Source organism: Hibiscus syriacus, unplaced genomic scaffold (genome assembly GCF_006381635.1).
Source record: "Hibiscus syriacus cultivar Baekdansim isolate YM2019G1 unplaced genomic scaffold, ASM638163v2 tig00004797_pilon, whole genome shotgun sequence".
NCBI classification, from domain to species: Eukaryota; Viridiplantae; Streptophyta; class Magnoliopsida; order Malvales; family Malvaceae; genus Hibiscus; species Hibiscus syriacus.
Genome location: NW_024062032.1, coordinates 794,407 through 814,910, shown reverse-complemented (window position 1 = coordinate 814,910; position 20,504 = coordinate 794,407). Strand labels below are relative to the sequence as shown.

Sequence of the window (20,504 nt, the reverse complement as noted above, 5' to 3'; positions counted from 1 at the left end):
CACATTCATTTTCAACTTTACATTCTTTATTTTCTTTATTTTTACTTTAAATCGTTTTATTATTATTTAATCATTCTTACCAAAACCCCCTTTTATTTACTGCATAACGCTTGGTCAAGGCAATTCAAACCAAAATTTAGGACTTTTCTAAGTCTATGTGGAACGACCCTTACTTCTCTTTACTACATATTTCCTTTATTTATTAATTAAGAAGAAGTAATTTATTTTGACATCAAAACAACATTTGTCAAGCAGATTCAAAATTGTGTATCATAATAAAAGTGTAATATCAAAATTAGCCCTCAACATTTCTTAGAACTGTCACTCCGATCTTTTCATTGTAATTTTCACAAGGAAATAACTATAGAAACTACCATATATAGGTTAGTCTTTCTATATGTACAGTCTATAAATATTCCTTTTCATAAGCATTTTAAAATACTTCTTACAGACAGAGAAACATAAGAACAAAAAATATGTTTCTTTCCTGGAAATCTTTGTCAAGATCAGTCCACGATGAACATCAATAACGGAGTTGTCCGAAACCCAAGGTGGCAATCTGTGCACTTCGCTAACGGTGAGGAGAAAATCACTTATAGTTATCTATAAAGGGTTTACTGTGATAGATTCAGGTGGAAATCTGGTTTCTCGAGTTGATAGTTACGTGGGAGGACGCCCCAAGGAACTCATTCTTATGGACGACACAGGGAAGCCCATCTTCACAATGCGACGTTGCAAGGTACTGCTTCATCTTATATAATTCTTCTCAACATTTCATGTTTGTATGCATAAATGGTAGTTGACAATGATGTTAGAACCAAAACCTAATTGATATAAAATTATGAATTTAAGATTTATCATGTTAAATCATTGAGAATAAAATATTATATGCATAAGTGTATCTGAATTAATTGATAGGTTAAAATTAGGGATGAGAGTTTGGTTGGTTGAGTCAAACAATTTTGAGTTATTCCAGTTGGCGAGTCTTATTTTATAAGTCAAACATTATTTTAGATTTTTTGAGTCAGATTGAGATTATAAAATTCGAGTTGAGTCGAGTTGCTTGAGTTTCTATTTAAATTTAATTGTAAACATTTATAATATTATGGTACTATTTGATTTTATTTTAAACAATTTTCTATATAATTATTTTCTATAATTATATACAACACATCATATTTTTGTAAATAATATATACATATATCATAGATAGTTGAGGGACTAGAGTTAAACTTGAAAATCAATCAATTAATTACTAAAAGTTTTGAGTTATATTTTATAACTCGACTCGAGTTTGAAATTTTTTCAGTCGAATCGAGTTTATGAAATTAAAAGTCGAGTCAATTTGAGTTGAGTTGGGTAAAAAAAATCAAAATTTTAGTTGATTTTTACTCACCCCTAGTTAAAATCCTTGAGCCTTAATTTGACTACGATCTTCCAAGAAAATGTATTTTCTATTACTGTAAAAATTATCTGACGAGATAAGAGTAATACAAATTAACATATTTTATGGGGATCACTATCTCTTTATATAATCTGAATATTAGGTGAGTCATTTAAGTATTTATTTCACCTCTAATCAAATTATAGATACAACATATGGTATCTACACTTTATTTTCATGTCACTTAGTTTTTTGTGATGCTTTATGATAGCATTGTACATTATACATATATACTTATAATTATAGATTTTAGTCCAACAAAATGATATATTATGTTATTTTTGTGGACAAAATCTTAGGCTAGTAGATTCTTGGCTCGTCTACGGAGGGGAAGTAGGTGAAATTTGTACATCAGAACAACCCATTTTCCATGCAAAGAAGAGCATGAACATTTTACAAGCGGAACCTGCCGACACCGTTTTTCGCCCGGGCAGAGAAAATATGTACCGATTTGGGGGTTTTTCTATGAAAATGTGTTGAAATGTGAGGAGTTGCCACCAATCATTTTAAGGTTCGATCAGGACACCATCAAAAACCTGGTGATTTTCATAAAATATTTTATTTTTATCAAAATACCAAGTTTTGGGGTCTGCAAAATTCATAAATCAGGTTCAGGAGTCGATTACGCGTAGGGAAGGATTAACACCCCCTCAAGCGCCCAAAAATTGGTACCTCGTTGATTGCCCTATATTTAGAATAAAAAAATTTGAGTTCGAACTTTATCTAATCTAAAAATCATTATGGATGCGAAGTTGAAAATGATATTTGTTTATTAAAGCTAATAATATTCGCCCCTAGCATGAATGCGGGAGATCAAATATTGTGCCCAATAATCAGACATTGCCTTAATTTTAAAAATCATGATGCAATATTGAAAAGGATGTCTACCTATTTTGGGAATCAACAGTAATCACCCCCTGAGCATATTTGAGGGAGATATACTATTGATTCCCTAATAAGTAATAATTGCCTTGTGTTTGAGAATAAGATGCAATCAAATAACATATTATTAATCCTAAATAAACTAAGGGTATAGAGTGTCAAATTATGAAATTTTAACAACCTAGAGGCATAAACCTAGAAATGTAGGTTCTGATATTAATCTCATTTGATTTTAATCAAGTATTGAATCTAGAGATACACTTGATTGAAATTTAACTAAAAGTGGAGGCTCTATTTAACCTATTTAACTAAATTAATTTAAAAATCTAATTGAAGCTTTAAGGACTAAAGGGCAAAAGAACTAAAATCCAGAGTTTTTAAAAAACTAAAAGTTCAATGACCTAAGTAAATAATTCCTAAAATTTAAGGAATAATCAACAAATCAAAATTCTAATAATTACCTAAGTTAACCTATTAGAAATTAAGGGATTAAATTAATATAGTTTTTTTTTAAAAAAATTAGTCGATGATTAACAAATTAAGAGTTTGAACTATCGACTCGAGTAATCGGGCATCTTATGCGAAAACTCGAATCGAATTGTTCCCTAATTAAAACTAAGGTGACATTCTAATTACTAGATCCAATTTGGTTTACCAGACTAATCTAAGGAAAAATTCTAAAAAAACTAAATAAATAAAAACTGGAAATACTAATACGAACAATAAACCCAATTAAATAAATTAAAATAAAAAACAAGCAAAAAACATTAAAAATAAAAATGAATAAAAAAATATACAAGGATTAAAATGCATTAATATTAAATTACATGATTTAAAAAGAAAAATTAAGCATGTAAGAAAGGCTAAATTTAAACAAATTGAAAATTAAGTGACTAAATCAAAACATAATAAAAAAGCAAATTACAGACTAAAATACAAAAACACGTCGAAATTACAAGGACTAAAAACTAATTATCCAGTTTTTTAACTTAAAATGCACTATTAAATAAAAATGAGAAAATTACAAAATTAGTCCAGTCAAATTAAAATAAAATTAAATAGTCATTACACATGACCAACATACAAAAACACACTAAACTTAGAGGGACAAACCAGAAAATATTCCAATAAATATTTAATATGCACGGAAAAAAGGTAAATAACCATTTCAATCTTTACAGATGACCAAAATGCAAACATGCGCTAAACGTAGAGGGATTAAAGAGAAAATAAGCCAATAAATAATAACATTCACGAAAAAAGGTTAAATACAAGAATTGGTCCTTAAAGATGACCAAAATGAAAAAATACGCTAAACCTAGGGGGACCTATACGTGATTTTACCCTAAACTTCCCCTATAAAACCCATTTTTCCTCTTTTTTTCATTTCAACCAAAACCAAAAAAACAAAAAAGACTCTCTCTCCCCTCTCCTTTCTCCCTCGGTCCGCCCACTGCCAGCCACCATATGTCGTCGCTCAACCGCCACTCTGGTCGATGTACATGGTGGTCGGAACTCCTAGACCTATCCCAAAATAACCCAAAAGTACCTCTAAAAGCAAGGAAAAAGGCTTCGACTCTTCAGCTTCCTACGCTCCGACCGCCGTGAAGATGAATTGATCGTTCGATTCATCTTCCACTCTCAGGTAACCACTCAAACTCTCCTCGATTCTCTCTTTTTTTTAATGTAAAAAACTAGTTTTGTTTTTTATATTTATTTTTGAAACTGAAAAAAAATACCTTGAAAGATCTTTTGTATTGCTTCTGGAAAAATGGGAAAAAATATCCCTTTACATTGTGTTTCTTTTTGGGTTTTATACCTATTTTACAAATTTTTGAAAGATAAAATAAATCATGATATTTTCCTTGGAATTTGGTGCAGTGTGGAGTGTTGGAGTAGAGTGTTGGAGCAACAACCTCCTTTGCTTGGGGCAAAGAACAGAGGGTCATGAAGGCAGCAGCTGGGGCGGTTATGCTAGGGCTAGGGGCTAGGGTTAGGTTTAGGTTAGGTTTTAATTTGGGCCTGGGTTTGGGTTTGGTTTGGACCCGGGTTTGGGTTTGGTTTGGGCCTAGTTCGGGTTTGGTTTAGGTCCGGTGTAGGTTTGGTTTGAGCCCAGTTTGTAAATGGGTTTTCTGTAATTTTTTTAGTTTTAATAATAATAAATAAAAATATAAGAATAACAATAAATATAAAACACGAAAAAATGGTGATTACAACTGCCCTTCTTTGCTTATTGTTGTGGAATGGAGATAAAGTAAATATATAAAGCACCATTTTTTAGGCTCAATCTCTGCTCTTTGAGCTACGAGTTCTTCTCATTATAAACCCTTCCATTGGAAATGTTGATCCACCTCATTCTGTGATGGACTCAAATAAAGTGAGGATGTTGATCCAACTCTATATGCAATGGATGAACAAAGGTCGAAGTTGTTCCAACTTTTTATGTGATGGAAACGAGCCAAGGTTGAACAAGTTCTTCTCATTATGAGATTCTTCTCCCTCATCGGATGAGTTCTTCTAATTATACTCTCCACTATAAACGTTGATCCATTTTCTTCTGTGATGGAATCGAACAAAGCGATGAGGTTGATCTGACTCCAAATACGATGGATGAGCCAATTATTGGTGTTATTCCAACTCCTTATGTGATGGAACAAGCTAAGGCTAAACAATTTCTTCTCATTATGAAGTTCTTTTACCTCGTTGGATGAGTTGTTCTCATTATGAACCCTTTACTTGAAATATTGAGCCAAAGTTTAGCAAATTCTTTTCATTATGAACTTTCCCCCCTCGTTGGGTGAGTTCTTCTCATTATGAACTCTCCACTGGAAATGTTGAGTGGTTTATCATTTCTTTGAAAAGCTTTAAACCTGTAAAATATTATCATATGTCAGTGATTTGTATTTAAACTACCCGAAAGTGATGACCAGATAGTCCTCCATTTTAGTTCGATCCATTTCCTTCAATTGTGAAAAAATATGGACTAATTCTTTGTTGAAGTTGTGAAATCAAATCTTTGTTGAATCTTTGCATTCCTGTCAGATATTCAAAACTTATTAAAAAATTAATGTATATGCTCATATTTTGCAAATGACAAATTATGCATGCATGATGTCAATTTAGTGTTGCAAATTCTAAGGTCTTGTAAATCTTTGTTTCCTATTTTATCCTCGTTGAGTCCTTGTCTTTTTTGAATCCTTATTTGAATTGTAATCCTGACATTCTTCATTTCTAAAATCAAGACTAGTCTTTTAATAATCTATACGTGCCTCTGCCCGGAAGCGGTCAACGATATGCCTTGGAACAAATTGTGTCATTGTATTTTCATTATTTATATTGTCATTTGAGATGCTAACATCTCTTGTGTCACCCTTTGTCAACCACTTACTTCAATAAGTGTAAATATCGACATGGTGGATTGCCTTGGATTCTCAGTATTTATATGTTAATTCCAAAGTAATACCGAAAAATTATTTGTTTGGAATTGGATTATGTTAGGTTATTTGTGACATAAAGAAACGAATGATTCGAAGATTGAAATAATAATCATGAAATTTATTGACACAATATAGGGTTTTACACAAATTCATGGTAATAAAAAGAATTGAATAGAGACTATGGAAGCGAAAAGAATATTTCATAATGAATTCTAGCACAAGTGTTCCTGAATCAGTTAATTTGACTTCTCGATGTATCTTCTATTTGGATGATCTCAATGTAGCGGATATGTTTGGAGATGTGAAATCTTTCACGAACTATTAGGCTTTTGAGAGGGTTTGTTTCCCGAATACCCCGATATCAAAATGCATTTGAGTCGCCTTTTTAGGTTTTAAACTCAAACCCTTCGCTTGGTTTCAAGAGGCCCTTTGCGGGTTTTCATCTTGAACCTTCCTTTTTATTTTCATTCTTTTTTTCTTTTCTTTTCTTTTCTTTTCTTTCCTTTCCTTTCCTTTCCTTTCTTTTTCTTTTATTTTATTTTTCTTTTTCTTAGGCGTAATATTTCTTGATAGGGTCTAAATTTATTGGGTTCCTCAACACTCTTCCGTCCATCTCTACCAAAATCAATGCTCCTCCAGAAAAGGCTTTTTTGACAACGTATGACCTTTCCTAATTATGCATCCATTTCCCAATGATATCTCTCTGGATTGGCAAGATCTTTTTAAGCACTAGATCACCCTCTAGAAACTCACTAGGGCGAACTTTCTTATCATGGGCTCTCATTATTCTTTTTTGGTACATTTTTCCATGACATAAAGCTTTCAGTCTCTTTTCTTCAATAAGATTTAGTTTATCAACACGAGGCTGAACCCATTTAGTTTCATCTAACTCTACTTCCTTCAAGACTCAAAATGATGAAATCTCAACTTCAATGGGTACGACCGCCTTTGTTCCATATACCAAAGAGAAAGGTGTTTCTCCTGTCGATGTGTGTATAGTCGTCCTATATCCATATAGGGAAAATAGTAATATCTCATGCCAATTTCTGTAAGTTTTTGTAGTCTTCGTAATGATTCTTTTGATGTTTTTGTTCAATGCTTCTACCGCCCATTCATTTTTCGGGCGGTAGGTCACGTAATTGGCATGTTTTATCTTGAACTGAGTATAAAGTTCATACATCATCTTGTTATTTAGATTAGTAGCATTATTTGTGATGATTCTTTATGGCAACCCATATCGACAAATTATTTCTCTTTATGAACTTGAAAATTGTACATCTCGTGATACTAGAATACGAAGCAGCCTCTATCCACTTAGTGATATAATCAATTTCCACTAAGATGAATTGATGCTCATTTGAAGCTTTTTGTGTGATTGCCCAATGACGTCCATACCCAACATGGAAAAAAACCAAGGTGAGCTCATAATATGTAAAGGCGAAGGTGGTGCTTGAATTTTATCCACTTGTATCTGGCATTTATGGCATATTCTTACATAATTGACATAATTTGTCTACATCGTGGCCCAATAGTATCTATACCTCATCATATTCCTAGCCATAAATAAACCATTTGCATGTGTTTCACATGTTTTGCCATGCACCTCTTCCATTACACTTTTTACTTCTTTGGCAGTCACACATCTTAACAAAACTTGATCACTACCCTTTTCTGTATAAGATCTCTCCATCAAGGAAGTATCCAGCTGTCATTCTTCTGATTGTTTTGTTATCAATTTCAAATGAAGCTGGAGGATATGTTTGGTGTCTCATAAACTGTAAGATATCGTGGTACCATGGATGGTCGTCCACTTATTCTTCTAGAATATAACAGTGTGTCGGGGTTTTAGACACTTGCATCTTTATTGGCATCATGTATGTCTTCTTATTATCCTTAAACATCGCAACCAAAGCATTGGACATTTGATTGTCTTCTCGGGGAAGATACCTTAATGTAATATCCTCAAATTCTTTTAATAGTCCAATAACAAAATTTTGATGTTCAATTAGTTTTGGGTCATTTGTCTCCCATTCTCTCCTTAGTTGATAAACTACTAATGAGGAATCTCCATATACTTTAAGCGTTTTGACCCTTTTTTCAATGGATGCCTTTAACCCCATAATGCATGCTTTATATTCCGCCATGTTGTTGTGCAAAAGAATTCCAATATACTTGTGAAAGGATAGTAGATTTCTTCTGTGAAATCAGCACTACCCTAATTCCTTTCCCTAAAGAGTTAGAGGCTCCGTCAAAGTATAATTTCCAGGATTTGTCGTTCAAGGCACTTTCTTCTTCAGTAGAAATGCAAATCAAATCCTAATCTGGGAAATTGAAGTTTAGAGGCTCGTAATCTTCCGAGGCATGACTCGTAAGAAAGTCGGCTAAGACGCTCCTTTTTATTGCCTTTTGGCTCACATAGACAATATTAAACTCAGACAACAACATCAGCCATCTAGCCAGCCAGTGTAGGAGATTCCATCAAGAATTTTAGTGGATTCATCCTAAATATAAACCATATGGTATGGTATAACATGTACTGCCTGATTCTCCGTGTTACCCAAACTAAAACACAACACATATTTTGAATTGGTAGGTATTGAGTCTCACAATCAGTAAATTTCTTGCTCAAATAATAAATGGATCTCTTTTTTTTTACTCGTAATGTTTCCCTAGCACGTATCCCATTGAAATCTCAAAAACTATTAAGTAGAGAATTAGTGGCTTACCAGGTATTGGTACTATTAATATAGGGGCATTGGATATATATTTCTTGATAATTTCCAGAGTCTATTGGCATTCGTCATTACACACCTCAGGATTATTCTTCCTGATCAATTTGAACTCTGGATCGCACTTATCTGTCAGTTAAGAAATGAATCGATATATATAATTTAGTCTTCTAAGGAACCCTTGAACTTCTTTCTATGTGCGAGAGGCAGAAAGATTTTGAATTACCTTGACTTTATCTGGATAGATCTTGATTCTTTTCTGACCCACCACGAAGCCAAGTAGTTTCCCTGGTTTTACCTCGAATGTGCATTTGGCTGGATTGAGCTTTAATTGATACATTCTCATTCTTTGAGACAATTTCCTCAGATTCTGTATGCTCTTCTTCTGTTCGGGATTTGGCAATCATGTCATCTATGTATACTTCAATTTCCTTATGCATCATGTCATGGAAAAGAGTTATCATGGTTCTTTGATAGGTTGCCCCAACGTTTTCAACCTAAACGACATTACTTTATAGAAGAAAGTCCCTCACATGGTTATAAATGTCATTTTCTCCATGTCATTTGGATTCATTTTGATCTGATTATATCCCGAGAAGCCATCCATGAAGGAAAACCATGAATTCCTCGCAGTGTTTCTACCATAGTATCTATATGAGACAAGGGAAAATTATTTTTCGGTCTAGCCCTATTAAGGTCTCGATGATCCATGCACATACGAACCTTCCCATCTTTTTTAGGTACAAGAGCTATATTGACTACCTATTCAGGATACTTTGCCTCTTTAAGTAAACCCGCATCAATCTGTTTCGTAACTTCCTCCTTAATCTTTAATAATATTTATGGCTTCATTCTCATAAGTTTCTATTGAACTAGCTTGCATTATGGTTTAATGGGCAACTTATGGACAACTAATCAGTGCTTAACCCATGAATATCTTGATATGAACATACAAAGATGTCTTTAAACTTTTGGATCAAACTTATCAATTCTAGTCTAATTCATGTGGAAAGAGTGGTGCTAATTTTATCTCTTTCTTTATTTTTGTTGTTACCAAATTCACAAGCTATGTTTCTTCCTTGTGGGGTAGAATCTGTTTCTCTTCCTTTTCATCAATCTTAATATATTATTAGGAAATTCACAGTCTTCCTCATCTTTGCACTCATTGACTTCTTCCAGACACAAAGGTCGCTCGAAATTTATCTTGTAACTGGCCTTAGGAACATTCATGATAGTATTATTGTGACATCTATACAAAATTTGGCTTTGATATATTGAAATATGAATGTAAATAATAAAGATTATAGAATAAAGAATATGGTTATAAGAACACTATGTAAAAATGTGAAGAATGAAAGTGATTATCATTTAAGAAAATAAGAAAAGTATATTTCATTTATTAACTCTGGTAACATTGACTTTTACAAAAAGTTCTTTTAGATACTTTTGAAATTCTACCACGAGTTATATTTGGACATTACTTTGGGTTAACCCTAAAAACAAAAGGGAGGTCCTCAGCCATCCAGTTATCGAGTTCTTCACCAGGGATGCAATGACACATTCCAGCTAGAAAACTTCATGGCTGGTTGCCCCTTGTAATCATATTAATAGACAGTCCTTCCAAAGCTTATCCCATTAGTACCTTCTCTTTTATCAGCTCCTCAGTCTTGGTAGCATTAGTCAGTTGTTGCTTCATGTCATACACTCCTCTAAATTTTAAAGAGTTATTTAGAGGAGGGAAGGACATGTGTTCTCTAAGGATATCCTCTCCTTTCATCCTGGCTTTTCTTGCTTCAGCCTTCTTTCTCAGCTCTTGGCCATGTTATTGGAATCTAGGCTTAAACCCGAGCCCAAAATGATCCCTCTTTCACTTAATGGTTATGGGTCATACCATTCCCTGTAGATTTCTACCCAGTCCCATATCAGTTTTTGCCCTTCTTCTTATAGTTTGCCTTACTGCCATCGTGGTACAATCAGATTGCATGGGGCATGAAAGTTTTCTTTCTTCAGCTACATATGTTATATTAATGAACTCTAAGGCCTTGAAGGAGCTTTCTAAGTCATCCTCATTGATGTCGGTGTATGGGGCATTGGATGTTATAGAAGCAAAGATTTCTTCTTCAACCCTGATACTGACCAATTTTCCATTAATCACGAATTTTAATTTCTGATATAGAGATGAAGGAACTTCCCCTACAACATGGATATAGGGTATTCCTAATAAGCAGTTATAGGTCGGGTGGATTTTCGTTATCACAAAGTCAATTTTGTAGATGGTAGGTCCAATCAACAAGGGTATCTACATTTTTCCTATCATGTTTTTTGGGTTCCATCAAATTCTCTGACAACATTGTGTTAAGCTCTCATGTGTAAGCTGTCTACGGGCATCATTTGCAGTGTAGCCAAAGGTATCATGTTTAACGCATACCCATTATCTATAAGAACCCCTAGCAGGACATGGTTGTGGCAGTGAGTAGTGATATTTAAAGCTTTGATGGATCGTATTCCTCCTTCTGGGATCTCATCATCAATGAATATGACATAGTTATATACAACTATATATCCCATGATTCAGTCTAATTTATGTGTTGACATATCCTCAGGGATGAATTTTTGGTTTAGCACTTTCAACAAGGTGCTCTGACCGAGTTGATTAACAAATCCAATATTGATATTTTGGCATGTTGCTTGTGAAGCTGCTCTATTATGTTATATTCACTATTCTTTAAGAGCCTCATGAATTCAAGACCCTAGCTTCAGTCACTGGCTCATTAATGATTGGTGGAGGTTCTTCATTAAACATTTTTGTCATTACTATTGCATTGGCTTTCACTTTGTCTGCTTCTGTGGACATTTCAGGTGAGTAACATCATCCACTCATCGTGAAGTGGCCTACCTCATTCACATCTTCTGTGACTGATTTATTTTTCTCCCCTATGCTCTCAAAGGACATTGACCCTTCTGGTATAGATACACTTGCTGCATAACTCCAAGGAACCTGTCGTGTGTCCTTGAATGGGAAAAGAGACGGGGTTGTAATCACAACTTTAGGAGTCGTTAATGATGAGCTCTCGTTCCTAGTCTTAACTATGATGATCATAGGTTTCCTCATTCCCTACATCCTGTTAGAGCCATCCGTCATGTAAACATCCATCTTTCGTTGGCTCTCATCTTTATTAAAGAATTCCGCCTCTCCATTGTTCATCATTTCTTGAAGTAATATATGGAATTTGTTGAAACTCTGAATGTCATGATCCTCTTTTTGGTGATACTCACAATACATTTTACGCCCAATAGGTTTCTGCTCGGGATTACCCTTGATCATTCATGCTTTACATAGTTGTTTGAACACCTAACTAAAAGGAAAATTGATTTATGATACATCCCTCTTTAACCTCCTATTTTTCCTTTCTTCGATCATATTAACTCCTTGCCCCCATGATTAGGCAGGGGATGAGTGTTGGTTATTGGTACTTTGAACTCTAGGTCTCCAATATTTATAAGATTTTGCACAATAGTTTTTAATGCCAGACAGTTCTCGATGTGATTCTAAATAATCTCTGCATGATACTCGTAATGGACATTGGAATTATACCAATGAGGGTAAGGCGGCTGAAGTGGAGTCAACTTATAGGGGTGTACTAAATATGCTTTTAATAGCGATGCATATTTTCAAAATACGACACTGACACTGGCACAGGCGAGAAAGTCATCCTCGTAGCCTCTTTCCTTGGCCCTATATTCTCAAGGGTATTCACTTTCTCTGCCCTAGGTTGGGTGATCGTAACACTAGCCATGAAGTTTTTGTGGTAAGTGTTTGTATGATTCACCTCATTCTCTTTTCTCTTATAATATGGCTTTTTTGACCCTTCTCCTCCCTCATTCTTACCACTCTTAATGGCATTTCAGCCAGCTCTCCTGAAATGATCAAATCAACAAAATTCTTAGTGGTGTTTCCTAACAGATGCCCAAGATATGGTGCCTTCAAGGTATTTACAAAAATAACGATAGCCTTATTTTCTAGTAATGGGGGTTGCACATGGGCTGCCACATCATGCTACCTTTGGGTGTACTGCTTAAACGTTTTATTGTCTCGCTTTTTCATGTTCAGCAGAGTCCACATGTCAGGTACTAAACCAATAACATGGCGGTCCTGCTCCAGAAATGACCTGGCTAAATCCCTCCATGTTTTGATGTGGGGTTTGGTTAACTAGTTGTACCACTTCGCAGCCGACCCAACAAACTATCTTGAAAGCAACGTATCAATAACTTTTCATTCTCGGTATAGCCTGCCATTCTTCTACAGTGCATAGTGAGGTGAGCAGTTGAACAGGTGGCCTCATCATACTTTTTGAAGTTCGGTAATTTGAACTTCAGGTGAAGTATAATACCAGGGACTAAGATTATCTCCCTAGCATCCATTCTATAAAATGGCTCTATTACCTCTACTGACCTTACTCTTTCATCTAGACTCTTAAGTTGTTGAGTTATCTCACTATTGGCTTTCTTTTTTTTATGTTAATTCATTAAAGTCGGGCGGCATCTCTTCTATGTCTGATTCGACAGGCTTTACCTTAGCAGTAGGTGGGTAGTTCATTAGGAATTAGGTTCTGTGTGATGTTGTTGGTTAGCCACATAGACTCCAGGTCGAGTCTTTTGTGGAGCTGGAGATTGAACAGACACATGCACATGTGTAAAACCTAGAGGATGCAGGGGGTCCGATGTAAAACCTGATGAGCGTTGAGCGTAGGATGTGTACCCAGTTGGGTGCGACAATTCAGGTCCAAAACCTGGTGGATGTGAGGGTTCCTGATCGGACGATGATGGCTGGTCAGCAATGGCCTTTTCGACTATTGAATGCTTTTTAAATATATCCTCAATCTTTTTCAGTAAGTGGAGATGTGAGCTTTCCATTTCTGCTTCAATTTTATTCAACCTTTCTCTAATTTCTTCTTATGTGTTCCTTTGATCTTGCTTGATTTGGGCTAGTCTCTCTTCCATTTTTCTGGTTGACTTACAAGTACCATAGTGGTGTGAGGTGTATGCTAGGATCACTACAAATAATTGGAAATCATATTTTATTGTTCAGTGTCTTATTAAATGAATGAATGTTAAATGCATGCGTTAAGACTTAAAAATTAGAAAAACATGAAAATGCAAGTGCAAAAGATATTGATTCTAATATAGCTAGTTCATTCAAAAAGTTATCCACAACACACAATGCCTAAGAACTTTAGGCAAAGAAAGTATGTTAGTAGAGAACTATATATAATATTTAGCCCCATCCCCTAACTTCTCCAGCTCTATCATCATCTCTATAATGTGTCGGTCTTCTTCAGATTCTGGAACCACAAAAACTCTTAAGGCAGTCACTTCTTCAGACAACTCAAAGACTTTTCAAGCAACCATGCTAGCCTGATCCATTGCCTACTTCATCGCTTCATGCTACATCTGAATGGCATCATTAGCTTGACGCAGTGCAATTCCCAGCTCTTGATTAGTCAAATGGTGACTTCTTTCGAGCTGTTGGATTCGTTCATGGAATCTTTGTACTGTTGCTTCAAACTCAATAATCTTAATCATCAAAGCTTTATTTTTTTTCCTAGCCATTTCTCGAGTGGATGAATAAATCAACCCACCTCCTTTCAGCTCAACTATCATTTTCTTCAAAGTCTCATTCTCCCTTCGAAGAAAAATACAATTATTATTGTAGGGATTTTTAAAAGCCTCCTCTAAACTAATTAGTTGTGATTCAAGTTGTTTAATTTGTGCTCAACCCTACTCTAACTCTTGATTAGACTTATCCCTTTGTTCCCTTAATCTTTGAGCATGTTGCATAGCTTGCTTATTTTCTTCTCGGCTCATTCCCGCACTTTTCTCTGCTTTATATAGCTTCATCTTCAAAGCCTTAGCAGTATGATACAAACCACTGGCTTTATTGTTCTTCTCCAAGTCTCTGAAATCCCGGTCCAGGGCATCAAAATTCTCTTGGATTTTTCCTTTTCCTTAGTTAATTGCTTTACCACCCCATCTCGCTTCACTAGTTCAAGTTCCCACATTGTCCTCTCATCTAAGAAACTTATTTGCTTATTTTTTCTATCTAGATTCATCAGCCTGATTTCTTCTCTCAATAGCTGGGCTTCAGTTGAGAGTCTTCTTAATCGTTCCTCTATGGTTAACCCATCTTCTAAATTAGGTTACGGGGTGTTATCATTGATTCTCACTATACTCCAAACCTCATAAATTGGTGTAAATGATGGTTCTACCATCTTGAAATTCATAAAACAAGGATTTTGCCAAGCATTGTATATCTTCAAGATCCGTCCTCTATAATTTGGGGTAGAAAAAGAAAACTCTACCTCCTTCAATCCTCGAGTAGTCGGTATGAACTATCGGGCACTAAACTACTGAAGTACTATCAAGGGAGTATAACCAACTGCTCCCTATAGCCCGTGAAACATAACAAAGTTGTAATTGTTACATCTGTATTGTATATATTCCTTGGGTAATCAATACATTTTCTATACTACTTCAGTGTCTTTCATATTCCGTAGGGCCTCAATCCAGTCTTTTCTTTTGCGAGGTTTTGAAATTTGGCACTTGTCAAGGAAATCCACCAGAGAAGAGAAATCTGATTGATATTTTCAATCCCAACTTTTTCAACTATCCAGGAATGACATAAACCAGCATACCATCAATAGAGATACACAACCAGTAAATTGACCTCCACCTGATCGCATATATTGGTTTAAGGACACGAATGTTTCTGCTAGGATGGCCGGTGCGGGATTTGTTTTCCTTGTAATGACTTCGACAAAATCTATTATGGCAATGTCGAAGTGGTATTCCTTTCTTGGGAAAACTACCAAACTATACAATGCAAGTTCAAATTGATCTCTCCTCTTCTTGGATGGTGTTTGATCGTAAATCAAACTTTTTAGTTGAGCCCATGAGATCCCATCATTCTGAATATATTCTTCGACCCATTTTTTAGTCTTTCCCGTCAAAGTAACCATCTTGGTTATGAATCCTTTAGGTCAGATTGCCTTAATGTAAAGTGAATGCCTTTTGACATTTGGTATGTTCAGTAAAGCAGCATATTCTTCGAGGGTAGGGGTCATGTCTACTTTGCCAAAGGTGAAGCAACGGTAAGTAGGATTCCAGCATTCAACCAAAGATCGAACAACTACCATATCGATAGGTACCCTCAGTAACTATACCATGTCTCCGTAGGCTTATCTAAAATAGTACTTTCTCAGTCTCATTCCAGCTAACCTATATTCTTGATAACTCGACCCAATGTGCTTGCTTGACACTATAATAACCTTTTCTGGCATCACAGATTCTTCACCAGTTGTAATACTATCCCCAAATCGTACTTACCCATACTTTGACCACGTCTGAACATTTATTACATTCTCAGTCCTATCGAAAGACATTGTTGCCTTAAGCCTTTTTACAGTAAATAGATGATTCGGGAATCAATATCTTCTATGTAATGCTATGAAATAAAAATGAAAATAAAAATGATACATGCAATCAAGAAACAAAAGAGATAAGTCTGTAACATTCAATTAATTCAAAGAATAATTAATGCGAACTAGCAAAATTTAAAGAATTCAGAAAATAATAAATGCTAATCACGAACACAAAACACACAAAAGAAAATTAAAATCCTAATTGCATGCGTTCTAGTTCTCATAGGTTATCCACATGGCTCTAGCGAGATAGGTTTACTAAATTCTCTATATGAGGATAGGTTCTAGCAATGGTTCCCAAGGAAACTGTACAAACCGTTAGGGTTGACCCCGATTCTGGCCCATTACAGACTCGCAAATAGGATTTGGCTCAAGGTATCACGCCACTAAAAGTGTATCTCGGATCTGATATCTGGATAGGCAACTCAAGATGCTTTCCAGAGGTACTTCATCAGACCCACAGAAGGAAGCCCGATGCTCCTCATGAGGTGTGATGTTTCTCTCTACTTAGATAAACCGGGATTGGGCTCAGTTTTAGAGCTATGATATGCAAGAGTCCTAAATAAATTCACAGAAGTGTAAGCATTAACCCGAGAGAAAATCTTTTTTTCTTTTGAAATAACATAATAAACCGTAAATTAAAATAAGATCAAACTCATAAATTCCAAAATCCTAAATATAGGGTAACCGACTCATGGCTCGACTCTCAAGTTGTTTTAAAAACAAAAGGTCCCCAGCGAAATCGTGAAGCTGTCGATACCATTTTTTGCCCTGGTGGGTAAAACATGTACCCACTTAAGGGTTTTTCTTTGAAAAGGTTTTGAAATGTGAGGAGTAGCCACCAATCATTTTAAGGTGTAATCGGGACACCATGAAAAACCAGGTGATTTTAATAAAATATTTGCAAAAATCCAGAAATCAGGTTTGAGAGTCGGTTACGCGTGGGGAAGGATTAGCACCCTCACAAGCGCCCAAAAATTGGTACCTAGTTGATTACCCTATATTTAGAATCAAAAATTTTAAGTTCAAAATTTATCTAATTTAAAATCATTACGGATGTGAAGTTGAAAAGGGTATTCATTTATTATAGCTAATAGTATTCGCCCCTAGCATGAATGTGGGAGATCAACTATTGTGCCCAATAACCGAACATTTCCTTAATTTTAAAAATCATGATGCAATCTTGAAAAGGATGTCGACCTGTTTTGATAATCACCAGTAGTCACTCCCTGAGCATATTTGTGGGATATATACTATTGATTCCCTAATAAGAGAAAATTGCCTTGTGTTTGAAAATAAGATTCAATCAAACAACATATTATTAATCCTAAATAAACTAAGGGTATGTTGAGGCTTTTTCTATTTTAGAGTGTCAAATTGTGAAATTTAAAGAACCTAGAGGCATAAAGCTAAAAATGTACGTTCTAATATTAATCGTATTTTATTTTAATCAAGTATTGAATCGAATAATTAAGATGGTCCCTTGAGTATTTAGGCGAGGGTCAACTCAAATTATTTCATAAATTAAAAGAACTAGATTGAAATTTAACTAAAAGTGGAGGCTCTATTTAACCTATTTAATTATATTAATTTAAAAATCTAATTGAAGCTTTAAGGAATAAAGTGCAAAAGAATTAAAATCTAGAGTTTTTAAAAAAACTAAAAGTTCAAGGACCTAAGTCAATAGTTTCTAAAATTTAAGGATTAATCAACTAATCAAAATTCTAATAATTACCTAAGTTAACCTATTATAAATTAAGGGATTAAATTAATATAATTTTTTTAAATTAGTCGATGATTCACAAATTAAAAGTTCGAACAATCGACTCGAGTAATCGGTCATCTTATGCGAAAACTCGAATTAAATTTCTCCCTAACAAAAACTAAGGTGCCATCCTAATTACTACATCCAATTTGGTTTACCAATCTAATCTAAGGAAAAAATTCTAAAAAACTAACTAAATAAAAACTAGAAATACTAATTAAAACAATAAGCCCAATTAAAAAATTAAAAAATCAAGCAAAAAAATTAAAAATAAAAATGAATTAAAAAATATACAAGGATTAAAATGCATTAATATTAAATTACAAGGGTTGAAAAGATAAATTAAGCTTGTAAGGAAGGCTAAATTTAAACAAATTGAAAATTAAGTGACTAAATGAAAACAAAATAAAAAAGCATATTACCGACTAAAATACAAAAACACGCTGAAATTACAGGGACTAAAAACTAATTATCTAATTTTTTAACCTAAAATGAACTATTAAATAAAAATGAGAAAATTATGAAATTAGTCTAGCCAAATTAAAATAAAATTAAATAGTCACTACATATGACCAACATGCAAAACATGTTAAACTTAGAGGGACTAAACAGAAAAATATTCCAATAAATATTTAACATGCATATAAAAGGGGTAAATAACCATTTCAGTCCTTACAGATGACTGGAATGCAAAAAGGTTTTAAACCTAGAGGGACTAAACATCAAATAACCCAATAAATAATAACATGCACGAAAAAAATGATAAATACCAGATTTGGTCCATACAAGTGACTAAAATGCAAAAATGCACTAAATCTAGGGGGACCTATGCGTGATTTTACCCTAAACTTTCCCTATAAAACCCATTTTTCCTTTTTTTTTTCATTTCAACCAAAACTGAAAAAATAAACTCTCTCCCCTCTCTCCTTTCTCCCTCGGTTGGTCCACTACCGACCACCACACGTCTTCGCTCAACTGTCGATCCAGCCGCCGCACACGGTGGTCGGAGCTCCTAAACTTATCCCAAAATATCCCAAAAGCCCCGATCTACTACCCTAGACCCCTTTGTTGGGCTAAATCCAACGAAAACCACCCCTAAAAGCGAGGGAAAATGCTTCGACTCTTCGGCTTTCTACGTTTCGACCACCGTGAAGATGAACTGACCATTCAATTCATCTTCCACTCTCATGTAACCACTCAAACTCTCCCCATTTCTCTCTTTTTTTACTGTAAAAGCTTAGTTTTTTATATTTATTTTTGAAACTGAAAAAAATAGAAAGAAAAATGCCTTGAAAGATCTTTTGTATTGCTTCTGGAAAAAAATGAAAAAAAAAACATCCTTTTACATTGTGTTTCATTTCGAATCCAAAAAAAGATCCATTTTACAAAAAAAAAAGATATTTTCCTTGAAACTAAGTGTTTGAGCAATAACATCCTTTGCTTGGGGTCAGAGAATGATGGGTATTGGAGGGAGCAGCTGGGGCGGCTACACTAGAGCTAGGGTCTAGGGTTAGGTTTAGGTTAGGTTTTAATTTGGGGAATTTGTGTTTTGTTTTGGCCTGGTTCAAGTTTGGTTTAGGCCCAGTTAGTAAATTGTTTTTTTATAATATTTTTAGTAGTAATAATAATAAATAAAAATATAAGAATAAATATAAAATAAGAAAAAAAAAGGTGATTACATAACCCAATGTGCTTTCATATTTTTATCATGGGTCGAGGGATAAATGACATGCATATATGATTGAAGGATCGTATTCCTGGAGATCGTGCCTAATGGTAGATGAGACAAAGAGAGTGGTGGTTGAGATAAAAAAGAATGATGTGTTAAATGGATGCAATTCATTGGGACTAGAGGTTTTGTGTAGATTGTGCATGTTGGGTTTGATCATGCCTTTACTATGGGTCTTGTTTTTTAACTGGATCAAATGGTTTCATAGGGTTTGTTTTTTTGGGTATGATACCAAAATTAGTCCTAATGTTTATCAAAATAGTTATCTTGGCATCTATTCTTTTTTGGAGTATTTTGGCTCCCAATGTTACATTTTAGAGAAAAAAACTCCTAAGATTTGATCAAATAGTCAGTTTGACTCTAATATTCCATCTATAGAGGGTTTTTCCCCAAAAAGAAATATTGAGATTAAAATGTTCCAAAAAAAGAATAAAGATCAAAATATCAATTTTAATAAATATTAGGAACTAATTTTGACATTATTCCTTTTATTTTGTTCAATTAGATCTTATCATGTTTTCAACCCGAAGTTGCCATAGTTTCATCTACCAATTCTATGCCTGCTTTAGGATAATTAAATTGCATGAACAGATCCTCACTGGAATTCTATTTTTGAGCGTGGATACGATTGAATATTCAGTTGAGTAAAATAAATAGAGTTATTCAAATTGAGGAATCTTATTTTATAATTAATTTTTTTTTGGAAATGTTTTTGAGTCGTGTCGAATTTATGAAATTATAATTGTGTCGAACCAAATTGTTATTGTTCTTACTCCCTTTGAGCATTACCTGTCACACTCTAATATAGGGGCTAAAATTTTCAATTAGTTAAATTCGAAGATTAAATTAAAATTTTCATTAAATATGAACCAAATTTATGACTTGGAAAAAATTAGAAGCCTGAAAGGACAATTTTCTCATTCTTTGGGTAAGTTTAGCTTTAAAACCCCAAATTTGGATTTTTTTTCTTTTTTAAAACCCCAAACTTTTCTCACTCCTCACATTTCTCTTTTTAGATTTTCTCTTCAAAGAAAGTTTCA

At 34.3% G+C, this 20,504-nt stretch overlaps 1 pseudogene; it reads left to right on the top strand.

Moving 5' to 3' along the window:
- Window positions 1–476: 476 nt before the first annotated feature.
- LOC120198774 lies at window positions 477–20,112 on the top strand (annotated as a pseudogene).
- Window positions 20,113–20,504: the final 392 nt, after the last annotated feature.